At 44.5% G+C, this 14045-nt stretch overlaps 1 long non-coding RNA gene across 2 annotated transcripts in view; it reads right to left on the bottom strand.

The window, feature by feature from the left end:
* Nucleotides 1-14045, bottom strand: part of LOC138429442 (uncharacterized) — a 37357-nt gene that overhangs the window by 14771 nt on the left and 8541 nt on the right. Inside the window, exons 3-4 of one of the 2 annotated variants that reach the window (XR_011252803.1) lie at nucleotides 13207-13391; nucleotides 6523-6977 (exon numbers count right to left, since the gene is read on the bottom strand). This is a non-coding gene — a long non-coding RNA (uncharacterized lncRNA). Of the gene's footprint in view, nucleotides 1-6522; nucleotides 6978-13206; nucleotides 13392-14045 lie in introns of those variants that run through there. The other variant, XR_011252799.1, reaches the window with a different exon arrangement.

Genomic DNA, 14045 nt, shown 5'->3' with positions numbered 1-14045 from the left:
ATTTTGCCCATTTGAAATAAATACTGTTTATTTTCGGCTATTCTGTCTCTGTTTCCACATGGGCTTTGGCGAGCAGGGGCTACTCTCTAGCTGTGCAATGCGGGCTTCTCATCGCAGTGGTTTCTCCTTGGGGTCGCTTCTCTTGTTGCAAAGCATGGACTCTAGGGTGCATGGACTTCGGAAGTTTCAGCTCGTGGTCTCTGGTTTGGGGGCTCAGCAGTTGTGGCACATGGGCTTAGTTGATCTGAGGCTTGTGGGATCTCCCTGGATCAGGGATCGAACCCATTTGTCCGTTTTTAAATTGGATTGTTTCCTTCTCCCTTTCTGACCTCAATATATCCTTCTTTCTCAAATTTAGATCTTAATCCAGCAATCCCTTCTTTGCATCTTTATCTAGATTTAAAAAAAAAAACCCTCAAATTCCTGGAGAACTATTCTTCTCTTCTTCATAGTTATCAGCGTTATAATTTAGTATTATTGGAATAAAGTCTGTAACAGTAGGTACTATGTCTGGGTTCATTCCCTGGTGTATTGATGAGCCCAGCACTGTGCTTAATGTAAATAACTATGAAATGAGGAATAAACTAATAACCTCAGTGAGAAAGAAGGTGGAGAGGGAATGAGGGGTCATGTAAAGAAACCAGTGCAAAACTAGAGTGAGGCCAGAATTTCAACGAGCAGAGGGGGCAGAGGGCCAAAGAGGGCAGAGGGCCAAAAACAAATGCCAAAAGTGCAAACCTGTAAGACTGGTGTTAGGAATACTAAAGTGTAAAATGAGCTGAGGCTTAAACAAATGACTGAAACCACAGAAAAACTATTTTAGAAAATTATTTGGAGCAAGAAAAATAACAAGGAAGAGCCAGATCCCACACTTAGTGTGGCAGAATGAGGCATAACTTTTCATGCATAACGTTTCTCTCCCTCAAGAAGAGTAATTCTCAAGCCAGAAAGTGTAAAGGCAAACTCCAGAATAAGAATGGCAAGCTCAAGATCAGTGTAGAGTTTTGGGAGCAATTAGGCACATTGCGTGAGCTCCGGTTTTGGATGAATCTCCACAGGACTTGGAAATATGATTGCAGAGTCACTGTCCATGATTTCTGAGAAATTTGGGAAAGGAGCCAATAGCCAGGGAAACGTGAAACATTTCTCCATTTTTAAACAGGGAAAGAATGTGCATTTGGGTAAATTTATTGACTTCTGACTTCCAAATATGACACTGATTCACCGCACAAGTATGTGCTAGAGTTGTAACTGGATGCCTAGAAAGTAGGATTTTATATTTGTCTACCTCAGTAGGCCACCATTTCAAAGTCACCAGGCAGCTAGGTGGAAGCAGAGAATTACCTTGGAGGAAGTGTTCGTTCCTAGAAAAATCACACAATTGATACCGTCAGTGGTGTAAATGTAGGCAGCTAGGCACCCAGTAACCTCAGAATAGAGCATAATTGGACATTTACCCTAGTGTAAAGCTTGACAAAGGCTGTTCTCCAAATTTCTTGGTATGAATAGCTGGGTTGCTAGAAGCAATTGGGCAAATTTATACAGCTACAGGGAGCCTTCTGGAAGAAAAAGGATCAGACTCATTCCCTTCTTATTTGAGGCTAAATACTATTAGATCCTCTCTGATGTGCTGAAATGGCCACACCTGAAAAGATGACCAAGCACCTCCCCCACAGGGGGGACACTAACCATAGGGTGGGGGGACTGTGAAACTGTGACTTGATCATCCTCCAGCGCTGTGTGCGGCTGAGGCCAAAGCACCGACCCACCCCAGCTGCCCTAGCAGAGAGGCTTTGCAGTAGTGAAACAGGAGGGAAGGGGGCAGGGTGCAACCTTTAAAAGAATAATGTATCTATAGGACATGACTGGAAAATCCCATGGGTGGAGGAGCCTGGTGGGCTGCAGTCCATGGGGTCGCGAAGAGTCAGACACGACTGAGCGACTTCAGTTTCACTTTCACTTTCATGCATTGGAGAAGGAAATGGCAACCCACTCCAGTGTTCTTGCCTGGAGAATCCCAGGGACCGGGGAGCCTGGTGGGCTGCCGTCTATGGGGTTGCACAGAGTCGGACACGACTGAAGCGACTTAGCAGCAGCAGCAGCAGCAGCAGCAGCAGGACATGATGAAAATTGATTAGAGCCAACTAGGTCCAAGATGGTGGAAGACTCAACTTCCAGTGGACCTTGAACCTCATTATATGCTCATCGGACCGTATTAGCATAAGCTAAGTGACACAGCCACCAGCGCCATGACAGTTCTAAGGCACCATAAAAGGTCAAAAGTGGACGGAGGCCCAGTCCCTGGAAATCTCCGCCCCTTGCCGGAAATAGTTGAAATAACCTTCCCACTCATTACCCACCCCATAAAAACTAACCACCCCATATTTCAGGGCCTCTTGCCTTCTGAGATGGCCCACGTTCTTTCTTTGGAGTGTGTTTGTCTCTAAATAAATCCACTTTTTAACTATCACTTTGTCTCCCACTGAATTCCTTCTGGGATGAGACATCAAGAACCTGAGCTTCATTAAGTTCTGAGACCAGATGTGTGATTTCAATGAAAAGACAGTGGGTCCAAGCCCCAACCTGGGTTTTGGGTTTAAGTCCCAACTGAGTTGCCCAGTTTCAATATAAGCCCATGTCTGGCACATTCTCTTGTAATCTTGATGCTAGGGAAGACTGGCCGTGGCCTGTGAAGAGATCTGGGTGGGCTGTTGGCATTAGTGCACACCAGCTGGGTGGGGCCATCTGCCTTTAGTAGTGATAGATATGGGCAGCGGCAGCAGAGAGAGCTTGGGTCCCCCTTGGTCAAACACAACCATACACAGGGAGCCCAGAGATTTTACTGATATGGTGTACTGGGCTGGAAAGTATTCCCCTCCACCCCTCCAATTCATGTCCACTTGTAACCTCAGAATGAGGTCTCATTTGGAATAGGGTCATGGTAGATGTAATTATCTAAGATGAGGTCACACTGGCCCTAAAATTAATAGGACTGGTATTTTTATAAGAAGAGAGGGTTACATATAAAGACCTCAAGGGAAGAAGGCCATGTGATCATGGAAGCAGAGACTGTGGCTGCAGCTGAGAAATGCCACACATTGTCAGGAGACCCAGGAATCTAGGAGAGAGGCATGGAACAGATTCTTCTTGATTTCAGACTTTTGACCTCCTGAACTATGAGAGAATAAATTTTGTTGTTGTTGTTGTAAGCCAGCAATTTAGTGGTACTTGATTATAGCAGTCCTAGAAACAAATTGATTCAAGAGATTAATCTGAAAAATAAGAAATGATGTGAATCTTATTTGAATCCCAATCTGGTAAAAGCAAGTTATTCTAAACAGAGCTTATTAACAGCCGGCTTATCTCTTGTGATAAACAAATTGCAGAGATTACACCTTATAGTATTTTTATGGATAAATTAGAGAAATGTATGTTAGATGACAATACAAGTATGAGGGTTGTCAGCCAGCTTAATGCTCATTGGGACGAATTGATTGATCATTGAACATTGCATGCCTCTGTGCTTTTATAATGACTTAGATAAGATTTTGAATGTGTCCTTATCAAATGTATAAATAATATGAAGTTGGAATGATATAATAGATATAATAGATGTGAGAGGTACCATGCTCAAATTAATCAGAGTGGCTAAAATGATGAGCCAAAGACCTCAAGATGACATTTTATGGGGGAAAATCTAAAATCAAACCTTTAGTTTCTCAAAGTCAATTGCAAGAATGAACTGGAGGTGACTTAACATGAGAACAATACATGAGAGATTTATAGTTGACCCAAGTTTAAAAGGAGGCAGCAAAATGACATGGTTACTCAAAAAGGTAATAAAAGTTTAGATCACATTGATACAGATGTACTAATAACAAGCAATTCATTAGTCAAATTCCTTACAGATAGATTAAAATGATTTGAATATAGGTCATCCAAGTATCTCCTGTGAGAACCAGATGATTAACAACTAGCTTTGATACACAGAAGTAATGAACTGAGTGTATTGACAAGGGGAGGAAGGCAGTTTCCAGAAAAATGCTCAGTTCAGTTCAGCTCAGTCGCTCAGTCGTGTCCGACTCTTTGCGACCCCACGAATCGCAGGACGCCAGGCCTCCCTGTCCATCACCAACACCCAGAGTTCACTCAGACTCATGTCCATCGAGTCAGTGATGTCATCCAGCCGTCTCATCCTCTGTCGTCCCCTTCTCCTCCTGCCCCCAATCCCTCCCAGCATCAGAGTCTTTTCCAATGAGTCAACTCTTCGCATGAGGTGGCCAAAGTACTGGAGTTTCAGCTTTAGCATCATTCCTTCCAAAGAACACCCAGAACTGATCTCCTTTAGGATGGACTGGTTGGATCTCCTTGAAGTCCAAGGGACTCTCAAGAGTCTTCTCCAACACCACAGTTCAAAAGCATCAATTCTTCGACGCTCTGCCTTCTTCACAGTCCAAATCTCACATCCATACATGACCACAGGAAAAACCATAGCCTTGACTAGATGGACCTTAGTCCGCAAAGTAATGTCTCTGCTTTTGAATATACTATCTAGGTTGGTCATAACTTTTCTTCCAAGGAGTAAGCGTCTTTGAATTTCATGGCTGCAGTCACCATCTGCAGTGATTTTGGAGACCCCCAAAATAAAGTCTGTTTCCGCTGTTTCCCCATCTATTTCCCATGAAGTGATGGGACCAGATGCCATGATCTTCGTTTTTTGAATGTTGAGCTTTAGGCCAACTTTTTCACTCTCCTCTTTCACTTTCATCAAGAGGCTTTTTAGTTCCTCTTCACTTTCTGCCATAAGGGTGGTGTCATCTGCATATCTGAGGTTATTGATATTTCTCCCAACAATCTTGACTCCAGCTTGTGTTTCTTCCAGTCCAGCGTTTCTCATGATGTACTCTGCATAGAAGTTAAATAAGCAGGGTGACAATATACAGCCTTGACGTACTCCTTTTGCTATTTGGAACCAGTCTGTTGTTCCATGTCCAGTTCTAACTGTTGCTTCCTGACCTGCATACAGATTTCTCAGGAAGCAGGTCAAGTGGTCTGGTATTCCCATCTCTTTCAGAATTTTCCACAGTTTATTGTGACCCACACAGTCAAAGGCTTTGGCATAGTCAATAAAGCAGAAATAGATGTTTTTCTGGAACTCTCTTGCTTTTTCCATGATCCAGCGGATGTTGGCAATTTGATCTCTGGTTCCTCTGCCTTTTCTAAAACCAGCTTGAACATCAGGAAGTTCACGGTTCATGTATTGCTGAAGCCTGGCTTGGAGAATTTTGAGCATTACTTTACTAGCGTGTGAGATGAGTGCAATTGCTCAGCATATATTAAATATGAAAAAAGCAGCCTCAAGATTCCAAACTGTTCTTTCCCAATGCTGTTCTTCCACGCCAAGGGGTCAGAGGAGCTGAAGCAGATCAGGCAGTAGCTGTGGATGTGGCCACCGCCCCTTGCCATCAAGGGAAAGCAGCAGATAAGCAGTACCCACAGAACCTGTGAGCACTCCTCACCCTGCCTTCTCCTGCAAAGGCTGTTGTGGCTCACACTGACTGCGACATAAGCAGAGAAGGAAAGTCTGGGGACTGCAGCTCCAGTTCGAAAACGTGCAAATCCCACACAACATCAGAAAGACTATCTTTGAACTTTTCATTTAGAAACAATTTTAGACTTGTTAAAAGCTGCCAAGGGACTGCCCTGGTGGTCCAGTGGTTAGGAGTCTTTTTTCTAACGCAGGGGACTCGAGTTCAGTCCCTGGTCGGGGAACTAAGCTTCCAAATGCGGGATGGCAGCTGAGACCATGCACCACAACTACTAGCCCACGCACTGGAAAGCCCACGCGAGAGCCTGCCCACCTCAATCAAAGTTCCTGCAAGTCAAAGCGAGGATCCTGAGTGCCACAACTAAGACCCGACGCATCAAATAAATAAATACATATTTTTTAAACATTCCACAAATATTATTATTTTAAAAATTGCCAAAAGAATTCCTGTATGTGCTTTACCCAGCTCTCCCAAATGTTAACATCTGATGCAGGTGGAGTACAATGATCAATACCAGAAAATTAACATTGATCCTGTTAACTTGTTTGCAGGTCCTACTGAAGTTAGCTCAACGGTCCCACTCATAACCCTTTTCTGTACCAGGCCCTACAAGCAGGCTGTCCATCCAGTCTGTATGGTCTATCTACTCTCACAAGCTCTCTGATCTCTTAAGAAAGGGAGCGTTCCTGCAGGGATAGAAATCGTGTTCTTTGTTCCTGGAGTTCCAAGTCGGGAATGAAAGTACAGAGCCACCTCTTGGAAGGTATTGAGGTGCACTGGGGGCTAAAAAGATGCCAAATCCCTGGCATGGACTCCAGACTGGGCAGTTCCTATGGCTGGAGGTTTGACCAGGATCCTTCTAAAGAATGTCAATCATATCTATTTGGAATGCATATCATCACTGAAAAACAAATATAACTAAATGGAAGGAAAAGCAATGAGTGAATGCTTAAGTAAAGGGCTTACATTTCTGTTTTTTTTTTTTTTTAAACTGATCAGTTATTGAAGTTTTCTTCCAGATTAGCTCAGCAAACATTCAGTTCACCGTGAGAATGTGCGAACAGCCCCATCGCAGTGCAACTCTGTCATACTGTGGCTGCACCCGCTTATCCACCCACAGGTCTTGGGTCTGTCTTGCCATTCATTCGTCTGACTCTTCACTAATCCACTTATACCTTCCTCCATCAAGTCAGCATTTGTCTAACTTCCACTACATGCCAGGTTCTGTGTTAGACACTGGGGGTGTAATAATGAAAAATACCATTTTTCCTGTCCCCATGGTGTTGATGGCTTAGCAGAAGCTGGGAGGATGGAGGTGACAAAGCAATGAAGCTGTCATTGGGTGAAATGCAGACTTCAACTAAGGAAGTTCAGGTCTCCATTTAAAACTCACCCAATTGAGCAGTTTCTAAGATGATTCAAAATCACCTGTAAGGAGCAAAGAAAAGTTATTGGAATTTCCACAGACAGGTTCAGATTTTATGTGAGTCACAAGAAATTCTTGGGATTGGAATCAGATTCAGTGAAATCAGGTGTATTAAGTATTGTGTGCCAAGGCGGATGAAAGAAATCAATACCCTAATCCCTCTCCTTTTCAGACTCAAGATTATGAGAACCTCTCTGGTGAGCTGACCTGGTCCCACCAGAGGACTGCTAGTGGGGAAGACCACCAATACCCCCAAGAGAAGGGAAAGGGCCTGTAAAGAGGTGACTTAACTATCACCTCCCAATCCAATTGCTCTAGCAGAGCGAGCCTGTGTGCAGAAACCCAAGTGGGATGCTTTCGTGGCTGGGCCTGACACTGAGAGCACAGGCATGTACTCCCTTGAAAAACCACCATGGCCTGTGCAGGGATCTGAACCGGGTGCCACTGCAGCCGTGACCTGGGTGGGACTGTCCGTGATCAACAGCCACTGCTTGTGGTCATAAAAGGACCTGAACTACAGGCACTCCTCCGTCACTCACTGGCCATCCGAGTTGGCTCACGTCCCCACCCATAAATTGGGGACATTATAATTTTCTTCTCAACAAAGTTGTTTCAAGGCTTAAAGACTAAATGGAGAGACTATGTGGGAAGGCGCTCTGTTACTAGAACAAGAGTGTGTTTAAGGAACCAGCTCCAGTCAGAATTTTCACATCCTTAGATGACTAGTCAAGCATCACCTCCTACTAATTTTCACTTTGACTTTGGGTGAGACACTGTTGACAGGACATTAAATCATCGATTGTTTTGCCCTATTTTAGATAGTAGCATTCCTTGCTCTTTTTCTTTAACCGCAACAAGTCTAAGCCTAACTGTGATGTGAAATAGGATAACACAATGTTCCTTAATGGGGTAATTGTAAAAATTAAATTAGGTATCAAGTGTCTACCACAAGGCAGAGCCAGGCACAGGCTTTGCCTATGAAATCAATACTTGCTTCCCACCCATATTGCTCAATCTTTAGCATAAGTGAATACAGCAGAGAGTAGTTCTCAAAAACAGTTAATAACAGCTAACATTAATTGAGCACTTACTATAAGCAGGCACTGTGTGATGTGCCTTTTTGGTGTTATTTCATCTGATTCTCACGGTAGCCTAATAGAATGTACGTGATCACTATCCCTGTTTTACAGACATGAACTAGGGGAACAGAGAAGTTACGTAACTTGGCTAAGGTAGCACAGCTGGTAAATAACAGAGCCAGGGTACAAGCCCATACATTCCAGTCTCAGAGCCCTTGCTCCTGAGTGCTGTACTCTGCTGCCTTGTTACTGGGGTAGAGACACAAATTCAGTTCAAATTCAGCTTGAAAGTGGCTGATAGTAATAAATTGTAGGTTACTTCTAGTTTGTGCTGAATCTTGACCAAAGGTAGCTTAGTTCTACCTGCTTTTCTCTGCCCATATAAACCATCTCAACAATATGTTTCAGCCGGCTTATCTCCCTTAATTTGTTTATATCAGTCGCCTAAAACAGAAGTAATTTGACCTTTTACACTTTAGTAGTGCTCAATGATTCACATGTCTGAAAGACAGAGAGAGAGAGAAACAAGGTTAATAAAGTATCATGTATCATAAATAGTAGCCAGCATGGAAAAAATCATGGCAAATGGAGGGGGAAAAGGGAGGATTCTCTTTGAGTAATAAATTTAGAAGCTAACATTTTGTCCTGAGTCACAGTGCAACATAAAATTTCCCATATTAAAGAATTCTGGGAATGATACAAACTGTGGCCCCAGATATGATCAGTATGAAACAGAAAGAGAAGTCTGATGCAGTTGGTACCAAAGTGGAAGATGGAAGTAAGGAAAGACATATAAACAGCCAGGAAACCAGAGTCACCATGGAAACCCATGGCGCTGGGAAACGCAGCTCAGAAATACAAGCGAAGACAGAGTCCAGGCAAAGGATGTGGGCAGGCTTGCCGAAGGGGGCTCGGCCTAGCTCTTCTGGCTGGTGTCGGGGCCAGGAAGTATCCTGGTTTTCATAAAAACTGGGGTGAACGGTCCTACACTTAGGCTTTGGACACTGATTACGCATCTGCCCTTTAGTGAGGGCCAGGATGCAAAGATGCACCAAAGGTCACAATTGGCCTCAGAAAGTTTACCAGCTACTGAGACAAACAGACCAGCAGGCGTGTGATGGGCGTGCTGTGTAATGGATGCTTCTGTGGACCCGGGGAAAGAGTAGCAAAGAGGGCGCAGGTCCAGTACAGGGAGGGTGATATCGGGGATGCAGTTTGGGGAACGACGTGGTATTTTCGAGGGTGGTGCTGAGTGTTATCATTCCTGGCAGGGGAACCTTCACCTGCAGAGACCTTGGAATCTGAGCTCGTTTGGTGGGTTTGGGGAAGCATGTTGCAGGGAATGACTGGAGACAGGGCCTCTGGAAACACAGTGAGTGATGGGCTGGAGGGCGGGCAGAAGTCAGATCACATATTACGCATTTAGTTTATCCTGAAGATGCCTCTTTTCTCTGATGGTTTGTTGAGAAACCTGAACAGAGCAGACTTTGCCTGCCTGGGTGCTTCTGGGCTCAAGACAATACTTTTTAGTATTTTTCAAACTATCACTTGGTGGATAATGAATTAAAAAAAAAGAAAGAAATAGACTAAACCAGTGACTTTTGCATGGATGGCCTGCTTTTTTAAAAATTCCAATCTGTCATGGACTGATACTTCATAAAATACAAGGCAATAAAAATTAATTACTAGAAAAAGGATCATGCTCCTGGATGTCACAGTGATATCAAATTACTATAAAAGTTTCTAAAAATTCCTACTTTATTGAGATATAATACCAATACCATACAATGCACCCATTTATAGTATACAAGTCAGTGTTTTCTGTATATTCACAGAGTTGTACAACCATCACTACAACCAATTTTAGAACACTTTACCACTCTTGGAGGAAGCCTTCTACCTCTTAGAAGTTAATCCACTTTTTCCAGTAGACCCACTCTTCCCAGCCTTAGATAGTCACCAATCTACTTTCTATCTTAAAAGGTTTGCTTACTCTGGTCATTACATACAAATGAAAGCATATAATAATGTGCTCTTTTGTGACTGGTCTCTCTCTTTAGCATAACGTTTTCAAGATACATGCGTGTTGTAGCATGGATCAGTACTTCATTTCTTTTTATTGCAAATAGTATTCCATCCTTTTAGTATATCATGTTATTTATCCATTCATCAAGCTTCCCAGGTGGCGCTAGTGGTAAAGAACCCACCTGTCAATGCAGGAGGCATAAGAGACGTGGGTTCAATCCCTGGGTTGGTAAGATCCCCTGGAGGAGGGCATGGCAACTCACTTCAGTCTTCTTGCCTGGAGAATCCCCATGGACAGAGGAGCCTGGTGGGCTACAGTCCATGGGGTCGCAAAGAGTCGGACATGACTGAAGGGACAGCACCCACGGCGTACATCCATTCATCGGCTGACAGAGAGTTGGGTTGTTTCCATCTCTGGGCTGTTTCAAATAATGCTGCTATGAAGATTTTTGCGTGAAGGCATGTTTGATTTCTCTTGGTGTATACACACCCGGGGTAGAATTTCTGGGTCATATAACACTATGCTTATGTTTTTAAGGAATTGCTATACTGTTTTTCATAGCAGCTGCACCGTTTTACCTTCTAAATAGCAGTGTACGGGGGTCCCACTTTCTCCACATTCTCATCAGCACTTATTACTCGAGCCATCCTGGCGAGTGTAAAATGGAATCTCACTGTAGCTTGTGTTCGCATTTCCCTGATAGCTAATGATGGCAGGCATCTTTTCATGTGCTGTACACTGAATTTCTGCACTTATCTCCTTCCTGGCTGCTGATAAGCAGCTCACAGACCACACTTCAAGTAGGACTGGACTGGAAAATGTGAGTGCATTACATGGAGTCAGAAAACTTTTGTTTCGGTTAGGCACATGTGTTTACGTGTTCGGGACTGAGATAATAAAATGTACTTGTACTTCTTATTGTTTGAATCCCTTCCTGACATCCCTCTTTATCTAGAGTGACACAGGCCATCCTAGAAGAGGGACATTGTCCTTCCAAATATGCCTCATGGCTAAGTGCCACTGCCAGAGCCCTGAGAAAACCTGACTGGCAGCGTCAACATATGAAATTAATAAAAAAGGGTTTAAGTCCCAAACCAGTTTAATTACTAAAATAGATTCACTGTTTTGAACTCAGTAAAATATTTTTTAAAAAATTTTTAAAAGACTCTCCGTTGTATTTTAATGCTCTATTAATTTGATGAGGGTTTTAAAAAACCTGACTTTATTCCATGAAAATGTGATTGCTTAAAGGAGTTGGTTGGCTCTGAGGTACAACCAAAGGCAAGGTATGCCTGGGTCGCCCTCGGTGGAGACATGTACACACCCCTCAAATGTGAGTGTGCTCATGCCTCCCCGTACGTGAGTGCCCACGCAACTCTCTTTGCTTCAATAGATGCTGCTGTTCACTCTTGTTCATTGCAGTAATATTCATAATAGCCAAGTGGTAGAAGTCACTCAAGTGTCTGCTGACAGAAGAATTAAAAAATGCGGTGGGTGAGCGTGCTCAGTTGTGTCTCTTTGCGACCCTATAGACTGCAGCCCCCCAGACTCCTCGGTCCATGGGATTTGCCCAGCAAGAACACTGCAATAGGTTGCCATCTCCCCCTCCAGGGTACCTTCCCCACCCAGGGATGGAGCCAGTATCTCCCACGTCTCCTATATTGCATCTCCTTCATTGTTTAAGTGGATTCTTTGCCGCTGAGCCACCAGGGAAGCCCAAAAAGCATGATATACACATACAATGGAATGTAATCCAGCCTTTAAAAAAAACAAGGAAATCCTGGCACATACTGCAACATGGATGAAATTTCAAGACATGCTGCTAAGTGAAATAAACCAGTCACAAAACAACAAATACCGTATGGCTCCACTTAAATGATATCTCTAAAGTAGTCAGACTTGTAGATGCAGAGAGTAGAATGATGATGGCTAGGGCTGAGGGGAGGGGAAAATTAGGAGTTGTTCTTCCGTGGGCAGAGTCTCAGTTTTGTAAAACGAAAGAGTTCTGAAGATCTGTTGCACAGCAATGTGAAAATGTTTAATACTACTGAACTATATACTTAAAGATTAAGAGGGTAAATTTTATGTTGTGTAAAATTGAAAAAAATTAAAGATAATGCCACTTAGAAGACATAGCACTTAGCAGACAGAACTGGGTGTTGGATTGACAAATCCGGATTTACAGCTCCAATTTGCCTCTCCAGAGCTGTGCGACTTGGGTGAGCGATGTCCACCCTTAATGCCTGAGTGCTTTCTACAAGAAAATAGCTAGTTCTTAGTGCCAGCAGGAAGGTTAGCTGTGAGTGAAGTGCCTGGCAGAAATTGAGGAGAGTCCAAAGAGCGGTGTCTTCCGTGAGCGGAATGAAACTTACAGCCCCTCCCACCGCACTCCTGTCTGTCCATCCTCTAGTCTACAGGAGCCAGCGTGCAGAGCTGTGGCGGTAGTGCCTGGATCTCCCCGGGTGATCAGTGAGCTCAGCTCTACGGACCTAAGCCTAAGTTTGTTGTTGTGTTGCTGTTGTCTAGGCACTAAGTCATGTCCCACTCTTTTGTGGCCCCATGGAATATACACCTCCAGGCTCCTTTGTTCATGGGGTTTCCCAGGCAAGAATACTGGAGTAGGTTGCCATTTCCTTCTCCAGGGGATTTTCCTGACCCACAGATCAAACCCATGGATCAAACCCACGTCTCCTGCATTAGCAGGCATTTTCTTTACTACTGAGCCACCAAGGGAACCCAAACCTAAGATATACTCGCTGACAACAGGACTTTCTGCTCCTCTGAAGCTCTGAGGGATCCAGTTTTGGGGTTCCTTGAGAGAGCCTTTTACCAGCTCAGCCTAGCTTCTGGTCTCACAGAACGCAGCCAGACACAAGTTGTGGGATTTTAGGTGTGTTCCAAGAAAAGCAGTGGGGACTTTCTGTACCCAGGAAAACTCCCTAACCAGTCAAGGCCTCATCCCTTGACTCAAGGCTTTGCACTCATAAAACACACACATTTCTGAGATCATACTAATACCATTACAATTAAATAATTTTACAGTTCCCTAAGAGATTTCACATACAGAATATTCATCCAAACTTATTATCTCTGCTTTTACAGATGAAAATTTTAATGAGCACCTACTTTATGCCAGGCCACTTTCCAGGTTCCTTCTCCCAAGTTATCTCTCTCTGTTTCGTAAATGGCCCAGGAAAGACATGAATGGTGCTTTTCCCAGAGCACCTCAGCTCCCTTCTGAGTCATCAGTGAACCATCAGGCCCTTGCAGAGAGCAGGTTTTCCTGGGGCAAAGAGCACAGCAGGCGGTACCTAAAAGAGACAGATCTGCTCAACAGAGAAGGGTGCAGACAACCGGGGCAAGATGAGGGGCCATCAGAACGTGGAACCCAGGACTATGATGGTCTCGACTCTCGGCCAGCCTGCCAGGCTTCGGTTTCCTGGGCTCTCTTGTTCTCTCTCCTCACAGCCCCACCCCACTCCCATAGTGGGCAAGCTCACTGGCTTGGGAGGCACACAGATCTGGCTCCAGCCTCTGTGAAGCCTCGGCCTTCATCAGTACGACAGGGACAGTACGTGGAGCTGGCTCTTAGAAGACTGTGAGTGTTCTGAGAACTGCTGCACGCGAAGTGCCATGGCTGTCCAGGCCCGTGGTAAGAACTCAGGATAATCTGCCCTGGCGCTTCGGCCCTGCCTTTCGGGGGCTCCTGCCTCCAGGACCACTGCGAGCCCCTCTTTTCTCACCCAGTCCCACTCCAGCCATACCCCCGCCCTTGAAAAAGCCGCAGGGAACTGCACAAGAAGCAGAGCGCCAGCTGGGGGTGGAGGGGAGCTGGCAGCAACAGAGAGTCCCTACCATCTCCCCTTCCTCCTGGAGGACAGGCTGACCCTCAGGCCTGGCCTCAGAGACTAAATCCAAACTCCCTCCTTCCTGTTTACTCTATCAGCATCCTGGCATTTAATTAG

Source organism: Ovis canadensis, chromosome 1 (genome assembly GCF_042477335.2).
Source record: "Ovis canadensis isolate MfBH-ARS-UI-01 breed Bighorn chromosome 1, ARS-UI_OviCan_v2, whole genome shotgun sequence".
Lineage (NCBI taxonomy): Eukaryota > Metazoa > Chordata > Mammalia > Artiodactyla > Bovidae > Ovis > Ovis canadensis.
Note: the sequence above shows the minus strand (reverse complement) of the source record. Positions and strands in the feature narration are given on the sequence as shown.